Raw genomic sequence first — 21,796 nt, forward strand, 5'->3', positions numbered from 1 at the left:
GGAGTTACAGCTTAGGAATGCTAAGATGTCATTTTTATACCAAAGACCTTAAAACATTCTTATCTCTTAAGGAATGAGGAGGATCAGATTTTAGATAACAACACCGACCAGGAAACAAAGAAAGAGAAAGCAAGGATGGGACAAAAAAAGAAAGGAGAACAGAGGAAAGGGGGAGAAAAACATTTGTCTGGGGATAGAGCGGTGTTTGGCACGGTAGTTCAGTCACCCCTTGGGAACCCCAAACCCATAGTAAGCTGGTTTCAGTTTCCAGTTCTTTTGGACTTGATGCGCTTCCTCCCAGGCAGCAAATTATGGCTTACATGGCAGCCATGCAGGAGAACCAGACTGAGTTCGAGGCTCCAGTCTGTGACTTCACCAACCCTGGCTGTTCCTTAGCCCTCCTACACTTATTATCGAGTGTGAGAGAGATCACACCAGACTCAGCTATGGGATGTTCACGAGGAGTCTATATTGCTCAAGCCTGGGGGACAGCAGCTCCTGCTACAATCCCGGAGCTACTGCATCGCATGGCAGAAGCCAGGGGTTTATAAACCCTCATCTTCCAATTAGTTTGAAAGGTACACAGTACAATGATGTTTTAGCACGAAGGAGGAAGGAAAGGTCCGGAGACACCGAGTACTTCCCACAAAGGATATAATTAACATTTCAGTGCTGTTAGGCCCCACCTTCAGGAACTCTGCGTGTTCACAATTAGCTTCACTGACTCCACCAAGCCGACAACAGAGGCTGGAGGACATAGCCACACTCCATTTGCCCAATGTCAAGCGGTGCTGGCTATCACAGGCTGCACCCACCCCACAACAGACTATAGAAACGTGAGAATGAATTCCTACTCATCACAAATCATCCACTCTATGACATATTATTACAGCAGCACTAACATGCTAACATGCCTGTATTTGTAAATCACAGAGGACAATGTTACAGTATTTTGTTGATCTTTTATGCTGTAATACTTGTGCAGGTAGAAAAATGTCAAAAAAAAAAAAAGCCAAATGAGAAGAGCACAGACACAGGTGAGGACAAACATTTCTTGCAGCAACACTCGTCGCTGCAAACCTGTGTTACATGCATGACTGCATGGTCCATCCCATGGGAGTCAATCATTCTTTTCCTAAGCTGATAGACACAAAAAGTGTGAACTCGCTGTTTGTCAGGAGTACACATTTTCTTCCAAGGTGGTATACAAATTCCACTCTCATGAGCATCCTCCTGAATAGAATTTGAGATTATCCCACAATGATTGTGAACAACTATGAGCTCCCTAATTACATACATTGCTAAAAGTATATTTGCCACTTACAAGAGAAGCAGTCTTCTAGATTATGTGCAATCATAAACAATCCTAGGAGTATTTAGCAAGAATGGCTCCAGAGATCACTTCTCTTGGGATCCAAAGGAAGAGATTGAACCTGTATACTATACTGACAGCATTAGGTACACTTCAGCTACCCTGAGGTGCTGGGCAGTTAATGGAGATGGGTAGACATTCCTCATGGCACGGTACTGCATGCATTATAGAATGTACTCACCATCTCTTCATAAAGGAATCAGCGTTGTCCCTTCCAAAACCAAACAAAGCACTTCTACTTTTCGCTGATTATATGTTGTGGTATAAATATTTTCTAAGTCATTAAAATATTTTTTAAAGTGTGAATTGGGAAATATTGCTCCATATCATAGCTTTGACTTTATTTCTTCAGTTATTCCTCTTATAGGAGATATTTGGGTTGGTTGTAAATTGCCACCAAGTAAGTATCCAACAGGTGACTCTGAATATAAGTCTTTGCCTCATCCGTGAGGATGATCATGGCGAAACACCTGACTGTTACGTTACTGAGTCAAGGAAAAGATACACATATTTAAGCGCCTGTTCCAAATTATCAAATTGTTGTGCTCACTTGAGCAGCACATATACAAATTACCGAATTGTCTTGTTAAAGTGTAGATCAATTTAATCCAATACTGGGTGAGAAGATACCCATTTCCCATAGCCAGAAAAACTATTGTCGCAATTTTTTTTTGACAAATTAAAAATCCTGACATGGCTCAGCAGTTTATGTGTACTTTGTTAAGTAATAACCTTGGATGCATACTATCACACTCATTTTTGTTGGATAAATATTTCCATCTAGTAATAAAGTTGATTATTTTCTGAAATCTGTCTAGTACCACCTATTCATCTCAGGGACATCTCATTCAAAAATCCCATTAACCAACAATGAATTAAGTCCTTTGCAAATGTGTTGAGCGTTGTGAGTTGTGCTAAATGAAACATTTTGGAAAGAAATATCATTGAACTCCCAGAACATGTCGTGATCTCAATCAACAAGAAATCCAACAAAATCATCTTGCCATCAAGTTGCAAGTCTCCTGGGAAAAAAATGTTGCTGGTTTAGAAGCTCATCATTGGTCTCTGAATCACCATCACCTTCAGTAATTGGGAGCAGACACTGTTGGACTTGAGTGTTGCCTGCATATTCAGGACCGCTCCTTTAGTCTTCAGGAGTCCATTATGCCAATACTGATTGGCGTCATTTGAATACTTGTTCTAGCTAATTGGTAGCATAATAATCACTTTCATGCACATGCTCTAAAATGGATCTCAACTTGCAATACAAGGTCACTCCATTTAATCAACCTCACAGCCTCATCCTCGAACCCCAATGCTCACTATTTTTCTAAACTTCCAGTTTCTAACACCTTTACTAAGCATATCTTCCTCCTCATATGTTTCTACTTACAAAGCCATATATACTTCTGATTTGTGCTATTTGTCTTTCTTCGCTATTGGGATAACTTACCTTCCTCACTGTGTTAGAGAACCATCCCCAAGTGGATGATACTATTCCACAATCTATTTTCAGCTAAAGCCTACACATCAAGCACAATTTACAGATGGCATCAAGTGCCACAGGGGCCTCAAGGCAACCATGGTTGGAAAGTGGGGGACAGGTAACAGTGCATCTTTGTAGGCCAAAGAGAAAGGATCATATCTTTTCATTCAGTTTACCGTTGCCCTCTGAACCTACTCATGCGCAGTTTAATAGGTAGCACTACTCAGTTCTGGTGAACTGCTTGGGCCACACAATAATGAGACTTGACAGTTTTGAAGAATGTAGATCATAAAGTGTTCTGACCACACAGGGACATAATGGCTGCACCTGAATGCTGTAGAAAGACAGTGCTCCAAGTAGCAAAATGGGAACAGTCTTTTACTGCAGACACCATGGCCACATTCCAGAGCAGTTGGGTCTTCCTGGGATTTCCTCTTTTAGGTTTTGCAATAAAATGCATAGCATGTTGATATTACCACTTGAACTGCAGCATCTGCTAGTTGTATAGCCCAAGTGTCTGCGCTGCTTGTATAGCATCCCGGACTTGGTGCACACCCTCCTGCTCTTGTTCCCACACAAAACCATAAACCTATGTCACCCTGTAAACTGTGGTGTATGCAGCAGATAATAACGATATAGTTTCTTGCTTCTTTCTTTTTTTTATTAAATTTATTCATTAATTACATTGTGTTGTAATTACATAGAATCTGGGATTCTCCCCCCCACCCTCCCCCCATGGTGGGTTCCTCCACCCCGCTGCATAACCATAGTTCAAGTTCAGTTGAAATTCCCTCCCTGCAAGTATTTGCCAAGCATAGAGTCCAACATCCCATAGTCCAGACAAGTCCAACTACTTATTGGGTAGACCCTCTCTGGTCTGAGGGCAGAGTCAGCAGAGTATCTTCCCTGTCAAATAAAAGCACTAATATACCATCTGCAACAATTAACATCGTTATGGAATTAATTGACATGGTATTGAGCAGTCAACATGTTAAAAATAAATGCGATTTCTTAACCACTTTCTGTGACCCCCCATTCACAGTTCAATTTTAGTTTATATACTACAAATGACACAGCCAATAGAATTCAAAAAATCATCCGACAGATCATTCATCCGGATCAAGTAGGATTCATCCCTGGAATGCAGGGGTGGTTCAACATAAGGAAATCCATCAATGTGATACACCACATCCAAAAACTGAAAAACAAGAATCACATGATAGCATCAATAGACGCAGAAAAAGCTTTCGACAAAATCCAGCACAACTTCCTGCTAAAGACCCTAACCAAGGTAGGCATAGATGGAAAAATTCACAACATAATCAAAGCAATATATGAAAAACCCAACGCCAGCATCATACTGAATGGAGAAAAACTAGAACCCTTCCCACTGAAATCTGGAACAAGACAGGGATGCCCGCTTTCTCCACTACTTCTTTCTTAATGGCAGAGGTGCAAGATGCAATACTTCAACCTTTTCTCCAGAAGAGTTTTTGCAGCATACTTTAGCACATTAGAACACAAAAATTTCACTGATGTGGCAGACTTGAAATTTGGCAGTTTCTTCCTTGGGCTCTGGAACATGTGCATCTTACATGTACATGTCACTTATGTTTAATCAGCCCAAGAAACATGGGTTCATCAGGACAGTGAATCAAAGTTCATAAGAATGTCTAAGTCCAGGTCTTTGGAGCCTATATTATTTCAAAAACATTGAGAGATAACTGTCCCTGTGGGGGAAAAATTAATGTATACCATGGTTTCTCTTAAGTGAATGTGATTTGCTTCTGAGTCTATATCTTGACAAGGGTAGAAAAAAAGGCATTCGCTGGATAAATAGCTGCATTACACATTCTGAGACTACATTCCTATAACTAAGTAAAATAATTGATTTGGTCCTGCAACTACAACTGGAGTTTCTTTTTGGTATGAGTCCAAATGGAATCAAAATCCAAATTTCATCATTAAGTGCTTGCAGTGCATTTTTATTTAAACTTTATGGGCCAATTTTTACATCCATCAAAAGGACATTGTTATGGTACCTGAATCATGGAATATAGTGTGGAAGAAAACTGCAAATCTCACTTAGAGCATATAACACTGTTCCTTGTACATAATAATCACAAATTCAGTAACAAAATTTGTAAATCTCTTCCACCATTCTAGAATTAAAATTTTAGCAACTTTAAATCAACAATTATTTTGCTATTACATAAAGTACATGATATGAAAAGCATCTGGTATATATTTTGATTGCTATGAAAACATGTAGAAATACGAGGTAGGGTCAGCTTTTACCTTAGAACTATTGTCATTTGTCAAAAATATTGATACATTGTAGGCTAAATACAAAATTATTAAGGTAGATCATCTTCTAAACTCTTCACTAATTAAATTTTTCCACTATTTGCAAGAGTTGTTCTCTACAGATTTTAGTGCAATCATGCTTGTTGGCTGGCTCCTCACATACCTGTCTTTAACTCTACAACAATGATGAACTGCTGACACATTCTGTTCTGCTGGTACCCATTCCGCTATGCAGGTGATCCATTAGTTCTTGGCTAGCAGGTTTCTCTGTCCAGAATCATATCTAACTGTGTGCTTTCCCCAATGTGCTAGATGCGGAGAAAAAGTAAGTAAGATGAAGCAAATGTGACTTCTTTCTCATCATGGAAATGAGCAATTACTCCTGCTATAACCTCCAGGGTTCCTGGACCACCAAGCAATAATGTGCCACACAGTATGGAATTTCTGCCTCTACTAGTATCACTGGAATTGGCTTAGCAGGGGAAAGAAGCAGCAGAAATTCACATCCATGTGACAGTCTTGCCACCTTCAGGATAGATAGGAGGTCTGTGTTGAGACTTACGGTCAGCCTTCTTGCTCCTTGAACGATGGCAGAATGTGACCACATGTTGATGCGGAACGTACAGCTTATAAAGGAGTAAGTTGACTGCAGCAGAGGCTTAGGACCTGGCTGTGCTTCGAGCTGGCAGGGACACTGAGGCCACTCTAAACTGCACAGATCACAGGAAGGGCTGCCTACAAACCTGTTCCCAAAGGAAAGGTTTTAGAGGAAGCCCAGCTGCCTGGTGAGTAATCTGTTCTTCCCACCTTCATCTTCCTTGGTATCCTGTACTAAATAATGGAAAAACAATCCTTATAGGAAAATAGACAAGTAGGGATACACATGCACAGACAGAAAAAGAGGGAGAGATCAAAGGAATGTGGTTACAAAGCCAAATGACTAGCGGCTTCATTTGGAGCCTGCAGGTTGGTGGGAGCACTTCCTTCTAAAATGATGAATTCTGGACTTCATGTGAAAGCTTTCAAATGAATAACTTTTAATTCCATTTAATCTGTAGTCCTTAAACATACTGCAAGTATTTTACAACTAAATCAGCCATGATAGAATACAAAAGCAAGGTCTATGGTGCAAGTTCTGGGTAAGTCAATTTGCGACTGCCTATTCACATGGTTAACGCAGAAACTGATCACAACCTTAATCTGCAGTCATCAAATTCCTTGCAAGGCAAAGATCTGCCACACTACCGTGTAACTCTTCAGCACACAGAGTAGCTAGTGAAACCACTGGGGAAAGTAGTTTTAATATTGGTGCCTACTGTTCACAAGTTTCATCTGTTTTCCAGGTTTTCTGTTGTTTTAATTTACAAAGCTCAGGGTCCATCCAAATCATTGCCCCCAAATGGCATTTTTTTTTAAAAATTACACACATGCACATCATTTGAAGCAAATGTCAACAGATTGTACTCCCAGAAACTCAGAACCAAGGGAGAAGAGAGAAGAGGAGAACAGAGGAGAAGAAAGGAGGTGAATGGAGGGGAGGGGAAGATTATGATGACTCACTGTTTCTGGTGCTGTGTACTTAAACATTTTTCTCCATTACCCCTGCCTTTTCTCAATCATTAAGACTATTTCTTTGGAATGCTTCTCTAAGTTTCTAAGTACCGTCACTGCCGTTTTTCAAAATCCCACTGAGAATTACAATCTCCATTCAACAGTGAGTATCAGATTGAATCCTTCAAAATGCATTGGTCTTGCCATTGGTAATGAGGCTTTCATTAATAAACCAGACCCTAGAAGTGATGGCAGAATCATTGACAGAGCTGAACGCAATGGTATGCTCCTTTCCTCCCTTTAAATCTCTGTGAGTCGCATCTCGGCACTGCTCTTACCCACCTCAGTCTCTTCAAGACAGTTTAATCCCAACCTACAATATTGAACATTCCTGACCCCTACATTTCTTTAATCCTTTAAATTCCTCTAATCCTTTAAATCTCTCCCTCACCCCCCTTTTCTACATTCCAGAGATTTATCAAACTTCTGTAACCCAGTATTATTTTGCATATTTACCTTGGGTCACTGTGGGATACACAAAGCCATTCTGCTGTTTAGAGCTCTTGTGTTCCCTGAGCCAATGCTAGGTGACATAGAAAGACACCCTGGTACTGGAACACTGCCAAGTGTCCTAAACGCTGGATTGAGGGTATCAAGTTTAGCAAATAAAAATATAGACAATTTGTAATCTCAGATAAACAATGTTTTCTGTAAGTCTGTCCCATGCAATACTTGACAAATTTATTTGTTGTCTGCATGAAAATCAAATTGAGTTAAAAATTCTGTACTTTACCTGCCAATCTTACCTGTATGAGAATATGACAAGAAAGAACCAATTCTTCATTATTTAATAATAGCCCAGAAAAAACAATTCAGCTTTGATTTACTTTTATGGGTGATGCTAAAAAGCCTCGTGGTTTAGGAAAACAGGAGTCTGTAACACAGAAAAATAACACACACAAGTACCGTAGTGCTGTTAGTGCCCATAGCCAACATTCATAATCAAGACAGCATTCGTGGCTTCAACAGAACCATCCAGAGATGTAGCACAAATCAGTCAGACTTGGGTTATGAGACGAAACCTGTTAGCTGTCTATGGCCAGGGCAGGGTGAAATATGGGAAGATACGATTGTCCAGGTTTAGTTTCCAGACAAATCTCAATGTGTTTTCCTAGATTCTCAAAACAAGAAACAAAAACACAAACTATAAAAAGGCCAAAAAAAATCTAAACATCTTGTCTTAAAAGTCATGAAATTCAAAAACTGTCACTGTTAATGATTTTCTAGTAGTCATTGTTGAAATATGGATTATATGACCAAGAGGTTGATGAAAAATTGCTTATCACTAATCATCAGGGAAGTGCAAATTAACCAGTTAGGATGGCTATTATCAAAATCATGGAAACTAACAAATGACTGTAAATCTATGGAGAAGAAGGAGCACTAGATGCTGTTGTAAAAACAAGTTGGTACAGTTCTGAAAAATCAGGAGGAGCTTTCTCAAATATCAAAAATAAACAACCATATGGTCCAGCTATCTCACTACTAGGTAGCAAAACCATTATGTCAGATATTCACACTCCCATGTTTAATGTAACACTAGCTATAAGAGACAAGAACTGTAATCATTCTAACTGTCCAATAGCAACGAATGGATGGAAGAAATTGTGGTACGTACACACAACAGAATATTACTTAGCCATTCAAGATAAAAAAAATCCTGTCATTTGGGGCAAATTGGAAAGAACTGGAAACTGTTAAGTGAAACAAAACAGAGAATGTCAAATATTGCACGATTTCATTCATGAGACGAATGTAAAGCAGCTACTCTCACAGAAGTTACAACTTGAATCATAGCTTCTAAAGGTTAGGGAGAAGTAGCAGGAAGTAGAGGAAGAGAGCAAAACGTTGTTCAATGAGTGTTAAGTTAGAAAGGAGAGTCTGATGATACATTGTACAGAATAGTAACAATAAGTAATAAGTGTGCAGTGTACTTGCACAATGCTGAAAAGGTATTGAATGCTTTTACCACAAACAAAAGATGAATGTTGGAGGAGATAGATATGCTTACTCTGCCATAAACATGAAACATGTGTCAAACTCAGTATGCATCTCTTCTTCAAATCAAAGATGGACTCAAATGAAACTGTTAAGTATATCTTGATATAGGATGTTTGACTCTCTGCCACTGTCCATACCTACAATGTCAGGATACACTTAAATAGCAGAATGATGGACTTATAACTGTTTATGAAGGACTATACTATTGTAATAATATTGGAGAAATCAGTGGAAGAGTAGGGGTTTGGGGAGGAGGGATGAGAAGTCCCAGAGCCTATGGAGCTATATCATAAAATAATAAAATAAAATAAATTTTAAAAAACACACACACACAAAAAAGTCAAATTATATTCCAAAAATATATGCAACATTTACGTATCAATTAAAAAGAAAATTAAATAATATAATAAAATGCTGATTCCGCTGATTTTATAATTTATGTGTTATATGAAAGCTACTTGGAAATGTTCATAGAAAATGCATGTCATAAAAAAAATCATGGATTTCACAATTTTAGCATAAAATTAACGTGTCTTTTCATCCATATTCCACTAACTGAAATACTCTGGTGCTTATATCAAATTATCACATTGCACCATATAAATACATATAGTTATGCATCCATTTAAAAATGTTTTAAAGCATTCCCCACAATTCACATTGGGCCTCCTGAAAATATACACTCTTTCTTTAGCTTTTTCAGTCCAGTGGCAAATAATGCATACACTATTTGAAGCTTGCATATTAATTACCTATTGAATGAATTATTAAAAATTACTGAAACATTGTACATGCAAAACTAAACTCTTGTTCTATTACTGATGATGCTAATTCAGAGTCCTGTGTTACTGTGCAAACCTGGCAAGATTGCACAACTCTAAAGGAACACAACTTGTGGAATTTCTGCCATTTTCAGGAAGCACACTTAATTATCATTGTGGCCTCAACTTGGTCACAGTCTCCAAATGCTTCCAGTTATGAGCAACTTTTGGCTAAGCCTCTTCATTTACACTGCACTTTGTTGCGGATTCTTTGGTTAACCCAGAGTGTACAGTGATGTATGCTTGCAACAATAGCATTTAAGGATCATAATTTGTGATCACTAGTCTTCAAGACCTGTGTACCTTGTGATTCAAGTACAAGTCATCTCTACCACTTTGTAAGGCAAGACCACACACACACACACAAAAACACCTGTTTATAAAGTGGCAGTTTCTTCTATACTCGGCTCTGCCTGTACCCTGGGAATTAATAGAATAAATGAAATGTGGGATCTTTTGCCATGCCAATCTGTACTATGGTCAAAAATAGTTTTCAAGAACTAAATAATTTTCAACTTAATCAGGTGATATTAACATATTTAGCGTAGTCAATAATATTATAGAAACACATTTCTTCTGCCAAGAAATATTTCATATCAAAAAACAATAATTTATATAGAAAATTTCAGCCAACATCACTTTATTTTTCGGCTTTAAACTAAGTATAACTGATTCTTTGCAGTTCTTTTTCCACAAATATTTGTCTCCAACTTCCTTATTTTTTTAATTTTGGATGATGTTTACACAGTTGATCAGGGTGAGAAGAATAGAGGGTTAGAGGAAAATGGGTGAGACCATTGCTTCCAAATTTTCTTTTTCTTCCTCCTGTACCTGGGGGAAGGGGAAGACAAGGGGAGAAGCTGCACCCAACATTCTAACCACATCAATACCCAAGGATGGGGAACAGTCACCTGATATCAATCCAGGGTTCCCACTGTGGAGCATACTCCAAGAGTTCTGCTTAAGTGGTTTCGATAGTTCCAAAATGCTGTCAATCCTAATGATCCAAGGATGAGGAAATCCGTCCAAGGTCCATTGACTAACATAGTCCACCTTCAAGTTTCCATTGGCCCAGATATTTGCTGTCAACACTTGCCTGGGAAAGTTGTCCAATTCGTTCTGCTCTTTTCCTCTGTTATGATACCAGATGTCCTTTGCATGCCCCAATGGACTGCCATAACCCCTGGGTGCATCTGGTATGCTGCTCACTGCTCTGTCTTAGCTACTGAAGAGGCCCAGTTCTGATACAAGCATTCCATAGTTTTTCCACTGATTCTACAATTCTCCTCAGGGTTAGAGCTCTGAGTTCAGCAGTTCAGTTGGAGGGAACATTAAGCAAACGCCAAAAGATTTTTAAACATGTAGAAAAAAATTCCTTTTGGTTGACCAATTATTTTTCAATTTCTCTATCTTCCTGTTAATCTGGAAATTATCTCTGATATTTCATTTTAGAGATTCATTCATTTGACTCCTGAACAGATTAAACTACGTTATGAACTAGTAGTGAATTACACAAACAATGCAGTGAGTCTTGATAAGTATGTATTTAGAGTAGAATAAACTTCATGTGCTTGTATCCTGAAATGTTTGCTCTGTGTGTGTGTGTGTGTGTGTGTGTGTGTTCTAAGTCATGATGTAAAGTGTCTTTTCTTGACATGATATTGTTGGAGTAGTGGTTCTTGGTTTAAATGTTTGAGGAAGATTATTCAAGGCAGTGTTTCTCAAAATTAATACTCATAAAAATTACCTAAGAAACTTGTTAAAACACAACTTCTCGTTCAGTAAGCCCTATATTCTGCATTTTTACAAAAATTGAAGTGGTTCTGGTACTGCTATTCTAGAATAACACACTTTGAGTCACAATGGCTTTGAAGAAAGAGAAACAGTTATTCATGAAGATTATTTCTGCAGAGATGTGGCAGAGGGAACTCTAGGTGCTAACTACCCTGTTCAGGACACACTTAAATCAAGGAGCCTCCAACTACACCGACTGAGATAGTTGTTTCTACAAGAAAACTTGGCTTTCCCCTTCTCCCTTCCCTTCCGTCTCCCTCTCGTGTTTTCTCTCTACCTGCCCTTTCCTTCCTTCCCTTTTCACATTTTCTTTCTCCTCCTGATATGACTCATCAGATCTCAAGGAGGTTTGTGAGCCAGTACCGCCAATGGTTGCTCATTTATACGTGAATTCCCACCTGTAGATCTCCTCTAGACATAGGTCATGCTCTGTTTCACTTCAGCTGTATTTTCCTCCACTCTAGCTCCCAGAAACAATCAAGCTCTTTAAGATTTTTTTTTTTTTGGCATGATGTGAAAGCTATGTCTGGGCATAGACCAGGTGTGGCTGGGCTGCTATGCTCAATCATAAGAATGAGAATGGGTATGGGCTGGTTGAGCCAGGGCACTATTTCTGGCAGGACAAGAGGTAGACGAAGTCATCCTGGGCAAGGACCCACTGGTGTGCGCATGATCTGCCACTTGGGGGAGACTTGATAGAGGAGCTTGGGAGACTCCTTCACCAGTCCCTACAGGTGAGCACAAGAATCAAGGCAAGAAGCCACTCAGACTGTGCCAGGTTACAGTACTCACTGGCATATATGTGGGTCAGGTCTGGGGGTAGACCAGGCTGGACCAGTTCATAACATCCACAAGCAAATGTGAGAACCAGGACAGGGTGCACAAGAGGCCAGGTCGGGCCACATCAGCCAGTTCACATTAGGGCCAGGACAGGGATCTGGCTGGGCCAGGATAGGCCGCAGTACCCACCAACAGAGGCCAGAACTGGGGTGTGAGGAGGGGCTGGGTAGAGGGAGGCTGGACTCAGCCAGGCTGCTCAAAGCAGTAGTGGATGCTGAGGTGAGGCAAAGCATGTCAGCCTGGAGTTCATGAGCCCCTAGGGTGGGGCTCAGGTCACCTGGCCCCTGTCCTGGGGCCCACCTGTGAGGGGAGTGCCAGATTCGTGAGCCCCAGGGGCAGAGAATCTGGTGGAGCTAGGGTGGCCTGGCCCTGGTCTCTGTGCCAGCCTATGATGTGGGTACCAGTTCATTGAGCCCCGGATTTGGGGGAAACCAGGGGAGCTCAGGTCACCTGGCTTGAGTCCTTGGGCCCATGTGCAAAGGGGGTGATGGATTCACCCCAGAGGCAGGGTATCTGGTAGGACTCAGATCACCTGGTCCAGGTCCTGGGGCCCACCTCAGTGGGTTCATGAGCCATAGGGGCAGGGGATTCAGAGGGTCTTGGTCACCTGACTCAGGTCTCTTGAAGCACTTACGTAATGGCTGCTGGGTTCATGAATCCCAGGGACAGGGAATCTGGTGGGGCTCAGGTTGCCTGGCCTGTATTCTTGGGTCCGCCTGCAAGAATATGTCCTCCTCAGTAAAAAAGACAGAGCAATGGACGCAGACACTAACACATATGGAGAATATGGTATCCCATTTAGTACTACAGCAGAAGAAGGAGAGCAGAATAAATTGGACAACTAATCCAGCTAAACAATGACAGCAAAAAGCTGGGTGAATGGAGACTTGAGATTGACTATGTCAGCCAGTGGACACCGGGAGGGCTGTATCATCTTTGGATTGGCGAAATCTACAGCATTTCAGGACTATCCAAACCATTTGGGCAGAACCCTCAGAACATGCACATATCAGGACCCTGGGTTAATATCATGTGGCAATTCCCAGTTCCTGGGTACTGGGACATTTGGGAGGCCAGGGATGACTTCTCCCTATTATTTCTTGTCTTTCCCCCAGAAACAAGAAAAAGAAATAGCAAATTAAACAATGTTTTCACCCACTTCTCCCTAAGCCTTGATCTTTCCTACCCTGAGCAACCATGTAATCATTATGAAAAAAATTTAAAAACAAACTTAAAGAATTGCTCTTGCATGATCAAGTGTCAGTCCTCCAGCTTTGACAGTATGTGTTCATTCTGCATGATGACCCTTCAACACCTATCCTACCAATTTCTTTCCTATCTTGATCCTTCAGGTTGCTCTACCAAAGAACCAGAGAGGATATCTTGTGAACAGCAGAGATTTGTCTCTCACAACACTGGAGACTAGAAGGCACAGATCAAGGTGTCAGCATGGTCGAGTTCTTACTAGGGCTGTCCAATAGTCTCAGAAGACTTCTTACATGCTCATGTGCTGGGTTATAGGCTAGAGTCTCTCTTTGGTAAAAGTACTAATCTCATTCTGGAAGGGGCCTGTTCTTCTTACTTGATTGTCTTCCAAATGCCCCACCTCTTAATGTTACCACCTCAGAGGTTACATTTTTTACATAGAAATCTGGGAAGAACACAGATATTCAACCCATACCGCATCTCTTATGTGAGTATAAACACACGTCTTTGAAGCTCTAAATACGAGAGGATATATGTTCACTAGATGTTCCCATAACACCCTTAATTATGAGCTACAAGTGATTGCCTGTTCCCATTTCACCAGGCTGGGTACCTCTGGAGAAAGGGTTCTGGCCTTTGTTATCCCCTACCTGCCTCAGATTCCACCTGCCATGTAACACAGATGAGAAAGAGGAACTTAATGAAAGAGTCAGCACCTTTATTCTTTCCAAAAGCAGCTAAGCTCCAATAATTACCCTGTAGTAAGATTACTGCATGATAAGACAATTTGGAAGAACATCCCTTGCTGCTCCATTCTACAGAAAATAAAATTGTTAGGAATCTCTTGATAAATTCCTACCCTGGCTAAGTGTCTTCAGTAAATTATTCTGCATGTGAAACAATAATTTGATTTTGTAGCAAGCCTTCAATAACACAAGATGACATGTATGTATTTGCTTCAGTCCTCCACTTCTAAGGTTTGTGTTCACATTTGTGAAGAGGTGTGCATGGAAGTGACCTCAACATGGGTGAATGTCACTGTAATCCAACTGTCTCTCCAGGCGCTTCCCCTCACTACACTCCTTCTTGTATCCTGTACCCTTCAGAAGTTAAAGGAGGCAGAAATGATAAGCCAAGAATGGGGAGCACCTTATATCTGCACCTTCTATAAATGTCAGAAAACTATTGTAGACTCATCTGTAAATACAGGTGTGTCTGTGCAAGTTTTATATGATAACAAGCAACCTACTCCTAAACCTAACCTTCTTGTCTCTACTTAGGAGAGATGGTTTCTGAGAGGTGATATATTATTGAGAGACCATTTATTCAATTTTAATCGAACATTTTCAAGAAACAACACTGAAATCTTCCCTGGAAAGCGGATGTAAGCATACCAATTAATGTAACGCCAATTGTTACTAATATTTGTTTTACAGATCTCTCCTGGGGAACCACATTCCCTCATTCTCTAATACACAATCACATATTTCTCTCTTTGTCATACAGGAGAAATTCAAGAAAGATTAGTATGTTTTAGCAAACCCTCCAAATTCCCAAATTTTAAAGATGAAACAAGAAATCTAAAGAAGAATATGGTTGAACAGGAAAATATCTGTCAAGTTAAAGAAAGTCAATGCAACTATGCCTGGTTTCAGGACACTTGACTAGACTAAGAGAAAAGTGGCGCGATGCACTATTTATTACCGAAAATTCCTCAGGAACCCAGTGCTAAGGCATAATGGCTAAATCCTCAACTTGCAAGTGCCAATCCCCTATGGGTGCTGGTTTATGCCCCAGGTAGCTCTGCTTCCTACCCACCTCCCTGCTTGTGGCCTGGGAAAGCAGTAGAGGATAGTCCAAAGTCTTGGGCCCCTGACCCATGTGGGAAACCCTAAAGAAGCTCCTGCCTCCCAGCTTCAGATTGGCTCAGCTCTAGCTGTTGCGGCTATTTGGGGAGTGAACCAGAGGATGGAAGATCTTTCTCTCTGTCCTTCCTTCTGTAAATCTGACCCATATTTCTAATATAAATAAATAAATCTTGAAAAAATATTTAAAGAAAATTCTTCAGGTGATATTCGACACCAACCTCCACGGCTCAGCTTTGGTGGGATGTCTGCTTTGGCAGAGTGGAACTTAGATCACCTACCTACCAGGAATCTAGCTCAGTGATGTTCCAGGTTGGGTACAGGTCTTGATGGGGATTTTCTCATTGGTTATCCCCTGTCCATAAAGATGGAAACGTGGAAGTATAACAAACTGAAACTTCATAGTCATTTACTTTTTCTCCACATCTGGGTACATGACATGTAGACCTTGGTTTGTCTGTCGTTTTCAGTTTGGGTCTATGACTGGAAACACAAAATAAAATCCTACTATCTGTGGGAGTCTTCCAAAATTCTTGGAATTGCAAATCATAAATAAAATAAACATGGATTTCAAATAGAGAAGTTTTTTTTTTTGCATAGAAATTAACTGGCCCTTGCAATGGCAGCTGGGCAGGACTCTTACACTGAAAAGTGGTTTTCTTTTATATGTTCATTATCCAGAGGGACTCAAAATAGGATTGAAAACACTGTGGGTTAGAGAATCTGGCGTTTCACTATTGAAAAGTTAAATAAATTTAGATCATTTAAGCAAGTTTTAGATAATCATTCTGAGAGCATAAGGGGATTTTCACAAAAAGAATTACTGCTCAGCAGTATTCCTTCAATGTTCCATTCTCTCCCTTAGATATAAAGGAAAACTCAAGGAATAGAATATGTATGAACTGCAAGTACTCAAATCCACTGACAAAAGCAGACCCTGTCAGTACAGCTAGTGTGTAGTGTCAACTACACTGTTTGCTAAAAGCCAATAATTTTCAAAAGTTGCAAATGGGTGAATACTCTAAGACATCCTGAATGAAAACCAAAAAATATTTCCATGTGGCCATATACCAACACTTCATTTAGAATGACTCAGCCCAGTGATTTCAACTGAATTATAAATTGCATTATACCTATGTTGAAGTGTGTCTTAATCCATTTATTTTTATTTTCATTAACAATTGGTACTATCTAAAGAGAAGCTGAGATGCCAAAACTAACGATGCAAACAATATCCAGAATTCTGTAGGCATGGATCTAGCTCTATATGTAGTTTATTTCTTCTAATTTATTTCATTCCTTTCATTTATTTGAGACACTCAAGCATAAAGGGGTCTTATGTCTTCTAGATCACAAATGAGGGCCCAGCGCGATAGCGTAGTGGTTAAGGTCCTTGCCTTACACGTGCCGGAATCCCATATGGGCGCCGGTTATAATCCCGGTGGCCCTGCTTCCCATCTAGCTCCCTGCTTGTGTCCTGGAAAGGCAGTGGAGGATGGCCCAAGGTTTTGGGACCCTGCACCCGCACGGGAGATCTGGAAGAGCTCCTGGCTCCTGGCTTCAGATTGGCTCAGCCCCAGCCGCTGCAGCCCCTTGGGGAATGAATCATCGGACCAAAGATCTTTCTCTCTGTCTCTGCTCCTACCTATATATCTGCCTTTCCAATAAAAATAAGTAAATCAAAAAAAAAAAAAAAAAGAAAGAAAGTGGGGCCATATGATAGCATAGCATGCTAATCTTCAGTCTGCCACCCTGGCACCCCATATGGGTATTTGTTCATGTTCCTGCTGCTGTATTTCCAATTCGCCTTACTGCTCACGGTATGGGAAAGCAGAAGAGGATGGCTCAAGTCCTTGCGTCCCTTCACCCATGTGGGAGACCTAGAAGAAACTTTTGCCATTGAGGCCATGCGGAGATCGAAACAGCAGGTAGAAGATCTCTCTGTCTCTCCTCCTTTCTGTAAATCAGCTATTCAAATAAACAAAATAAATATTTAAAAAAGAAAAATAAAAGTAGATATTCAGTAACAGTTATGACGTGTTCTGTCTCAAAGCCACATCTTCATAATCCCCTTGCTGAATCGCAAGTGCCACTGGCCATTTCTAGAGGCAGTCTTGGCAGTTCCCCTCATTCAGGGAACAAAGCAGTCACAGTGAGTGACAGCGTAGACCCATAGCGAGCCTCTTGGCCTCCTTCTCCTGACACTTTCTGCTGAGTAACAAAATCTCACCCAACCAAGCAGAGGAAGGCATGGGACCCATCTTGTACTTTAAACTGCCCCTGTTTCTTTCTGGTAGATTCATAAATGTCAGGGAATGCGATGATGCCAGGAAAGGCCAAGAGAAAGGGAGAAACAGCAGCTACAGCAATAAAGGCTGAAGGTTTAAATACGAATCTCATTTTCAAAAGGCGCTCTGTTTCTAAACTTGAATAAGTTCACTTAGCCTCCCTGCTTGCATCTCACCACCCTGACTGGAAGCACTAATTCAAAACAGAGCTAATCTGACAAGCCCACTGAGGTCGAAAAGGGAGGGCTGGATGTCAGATGCTGTTACTGTCCACTCCTGCTGTGCTTTAAAGTGACCTCTAACCTTTGAAACAATATAGCGTGAAACCAGCTTTAAGATCTACAGAAGGCCAAACTAATTGCAAGGGAAAATTTTTTTTAAAAGTCTGCTTGGCCAAATTAATGTCAAGTATACCACAATTTCACAGTTGAACCCAAAGTGGTAGGAATTCAGATGGTAGAATTTTGGAGAGCTTAAACTTTGAAGTTTGGCTCCTGGAAACAGTAGACAGAGTTTGTTCCCATCTTTAAGTTAACCCTTAGGAAGTATAACCCCAGGCAACAGAATTCTAGCAACTACCCTAAGCACATTCTCCAAGCTGCTGAGTCCAACTGCCATTAATCACTGCAGCTCACTTTTTAACATCCTAAATCTGTTTATTAGAGTGGGAGGAGGCAGGTACACTTTCATTTTCTGATCAAAATTCTCCATCAACTCCACAAAATACCTGCGTAGACTGGGCTAAATGAGACCAGGACCAGTCTGGGAGCCTGGTATTGAAACGAAGTCTCCCATGTGGGTGGCAGGAAAGGAATCCTTTGATCCATCACTGCTGCCCTCTAGGGTCTACTCTAGTGGGATTCAGGAATCAGAACTGAGGCTCAAACCAAGGTACTCCAACATAGGGACATGGGCATCTTACACACTGTGTCAAATGCCTGACCTTAAGCTAACTTTCAATGATCCCTGCTATATACCCTGCAAGGTGTTCAGTGTTTGACAGGCATTATCTCGCAAAAGCCTCAAAATGGCTTGGCACTGGATAGTCTCTCTAATCCCATTTACATAGAAGTAAGTTGAGGTTAAAAACTTTGGGTCACTTAAAGAGTAGTCAGTGAGACCAGAATCCAAATTCACTGTTTAATTTCAGGAGCACAAACCACCAGACAACATCCATTCTGGGACAAAATCCTTGGTTGATACCTTGAGGATGAATATTTACAATGCCACAAACACAGGGCTTCCCTCATTTGCCTGTCAGCATTATAGGGCTCCCTGGAGCTGGAGCTTAAAGGATTTTTCTTTTGGAAATGTATCCATTTGAAGTGACATGCTGGGGCTGTTTTTGTAACATTCTCAATGAGGTCCACCATTTTTGCAGCCAGGTCACTTCCGGTGATGTTGAGGGATTCTTTAAAGGATTTTGTTACATTGGAATCCTCCAGACCAGATTCTCACTGTCCTGCTTCATTCTTGCTCTCCTCCTGTGGGGACACAAGGAAGGTATCTGTTATACCCCCGAGAAGGGCAGATAATTCTTAAATGGCTCTGGACACAGAGCACCTGCCACTGCTAGCTGAGTAGTCGCATTCCGTAGTCTTGCTCTGAGGCACAGTTGCCGTGTCTTGCACAGTGACCCCAGACTGTCAGACGTAGTGCTGGCAGTTTTGAAATGAGCCTACACAAGTGCAATGCCCTGCCTTAGCTTTGCCTTTGGCTTTCAGTTCATTTCTCCTCTCTGGATTACATTTTTCTTTTCCAAAATATCCTGGAGAAAACTATTTCTAGGTCATTAGAAAGCTGGCAGTGGTTTCCATACTGAAGCCAAAAATCAGTTGAAAAATAACGATCTATCATTTTAAAGGGAGACTTTTTAAATGCAGGGACAAAATTTCCTTGGACAACACTCTGCTTCCTTATCATGACAATATCCTGCCAATATGAGGTGTCTGGAACTTTCATATCTGCAGTTCTTTGGCTGCTAAAGACATAGCAATATAAAATAGTGACTCCTTGTTCTTACGATTTTGTAGTACATGTCAAGGAGAAATTATTGCTAGTACTCTCTATCAAAGTTGCTCTATTTCTATTATTGTAACATAGGGCCCTTATTAATAGGCGCTACCATCGTCAAAATGTCCAGTAAAAGCTGAGAAAAATATACAAGAAAATAAAAGTATGGGATTCAAAGGTGGCCTACTCAGGAAGACTGAAGACCAATCAGAGAGTTGGAAATGACTGAAGAGGTCGCAGGTGTATGCAGCAACGATAACAGGAAGACCTAAAAGAACTGAGCTCAGCGAAAGGCGTTTGGCTGAGCAGTTACATTACAGCCTGACATGCTTTCATACCATATTAGAGTACCTGGTGGTCTCAGCTCCACTTCTGGTTCCAGCTTCCTGTTAATGCAGAGTTTGGGAAGTCGTAGATGATGAATAAAGTACTTAGGTCTGTGTGTCACCTATGTGGGAGACCCAGACTGAGTTTCAGACTTCTGGCATTTCAGACCCAACTCAACACAGGTTGTTGAGTTATTTTGGGACTGAAGATGTAAGATTCTCTTTCTCTCGCTCACTCACTCTCTCTCTTCTCTCTCTCTCTCTTTTCCCTCTCTCTTCTTTTCCAGTAACCCTATAGTATTGTCATTTACATAAAAACAACACATCTGTAGACTGAACCCAAAGAGTGTGTAGCAGAAAATGTAATCTCTCTCTCTCTCTGTCTCTCTCTCTGTCTCTCTCTCTCTCTCTCTCTCTCTCTCTCTCTCTCTCTCACTCTCTTGCAATACTAGAGTTGTGTCAGGAGAGAGTTGTGTCCATTTATGTCCTGTCATTTATGTCACTCTTCTGGGACTCCTGTGTGCTAGATATTTTGTTCCTGATTTGGTTCTGTTGGAAGCACCATGCAGACCTAGCCCAGATGCCAGTGGTCAGGGTTCCAAATGGCTTCTAAGCTTTTACCTAAGAAATGTCACTTTTTCTTTCCCATCATAGTTTTTGTTAATCTGGTGCAAATATACAAACTTTTGGAGTGGTGTTACAGCTTCGACAGTAGGGCCACCACCTATAATACCAGGATCTGTATGGGCACTAGTTTTTGTCCCTGTTACTCTACTAGCAGTTCAGCTCCCTGATAATGGCCTGGGGAAATCAGCAGAAGGTGACCCAGTGCCAGGGCCCTTGTCTTCTGTGTGAGACCTGGGCGAAGCTCTTGACGCCTGGCTTCAGCGTGACTTAGTTCAAACTCTTGTGGCCATGTAGGGAGTAAGGCAGCAGATGGAGTGTTTTCTCTCTCATTCTGTAAATCTGCCTTTCAGATAAGTAAATAAACCGTTTGAAAAGTACTTTTATTTCTCATCAATTGATTCTGAGATGGGCAGGGTATAGTACACAAAATGAAGCCCTCCCCAAAAGGTGGCCATGGTCTTATTCCAAGTTCTTGTGGATATCTAATGCTACATGGCAAGGGAGAGTAAGGATTCACATGGAATTAGATTTATTGATCAGCTGCCATGAAATGGAGAGACTAGTGCGGATGATTTGGGTGGGCCCAATGTCATCACCGGGTCGGAAGAAAAGGAGCCAAAGACAGAAGATGAGGAGATGATGCAACTGGAATAGGGCTTTGCAGCATGAGAAGGATTAGATATGCCTTAGATCCTTGAACACAGAAGGTCATCATGAGGCCAGGAGTGTGTCAGTGTGAAAAAGCCGGGAAAGGCAATCAGATGAATACTCCCCTACAGCCTTCAGAAAGATAGGCAGTCCCACAAGTAGTTGGACTTTAGCCTTAATGAAATCCATATTTTACTTCTGGCCTACAGAACTATAAAATAATAAACCTACATTATTTTTAAGACATTGAATTTGTGACAATTTAATAATCTTCTACATAAAACTTTTAGAATATTTTCCCTAAGATTCCAGAAGTTCTGAGCCACAAGCCAAGCATTCACATGAAAGACAAAAGGACTTCAATGTAAAGGACAGTCCTCACATTGAAGAGAAGGTGACCAGGCCATGACTTAGGTTTGCCTACTTGGTTATACAAAGGGAGTTGCTATGTAACATAACAATGACCCGTCTAGATGGAGGAGTTAGAAGCAGTTAACAAACACTGACAGTATGTAACTGTCCAGAAATAATTACTTAAGTTCTTTACTCTGGGATGTAGATTGAGGAATGCAGCCTTTCCCTGTCTTCATT

The sequence above is a fragment of the Ochotona princeps genome, chromosome 5 (assembly GCF_030435755.1).
Source record: "Ochotona princeps isolate mOchPri1 chromosome 5, mOchPri1.hap1, whole genome shotgun sequence".
Taxonomy (NCBI): domain Eukaryota; kingdom Metazoa; phylum Chordata; class Mammalia; order Lagomorpha; family Ochotonidae; genus Ochotona; species Ochotona princeps.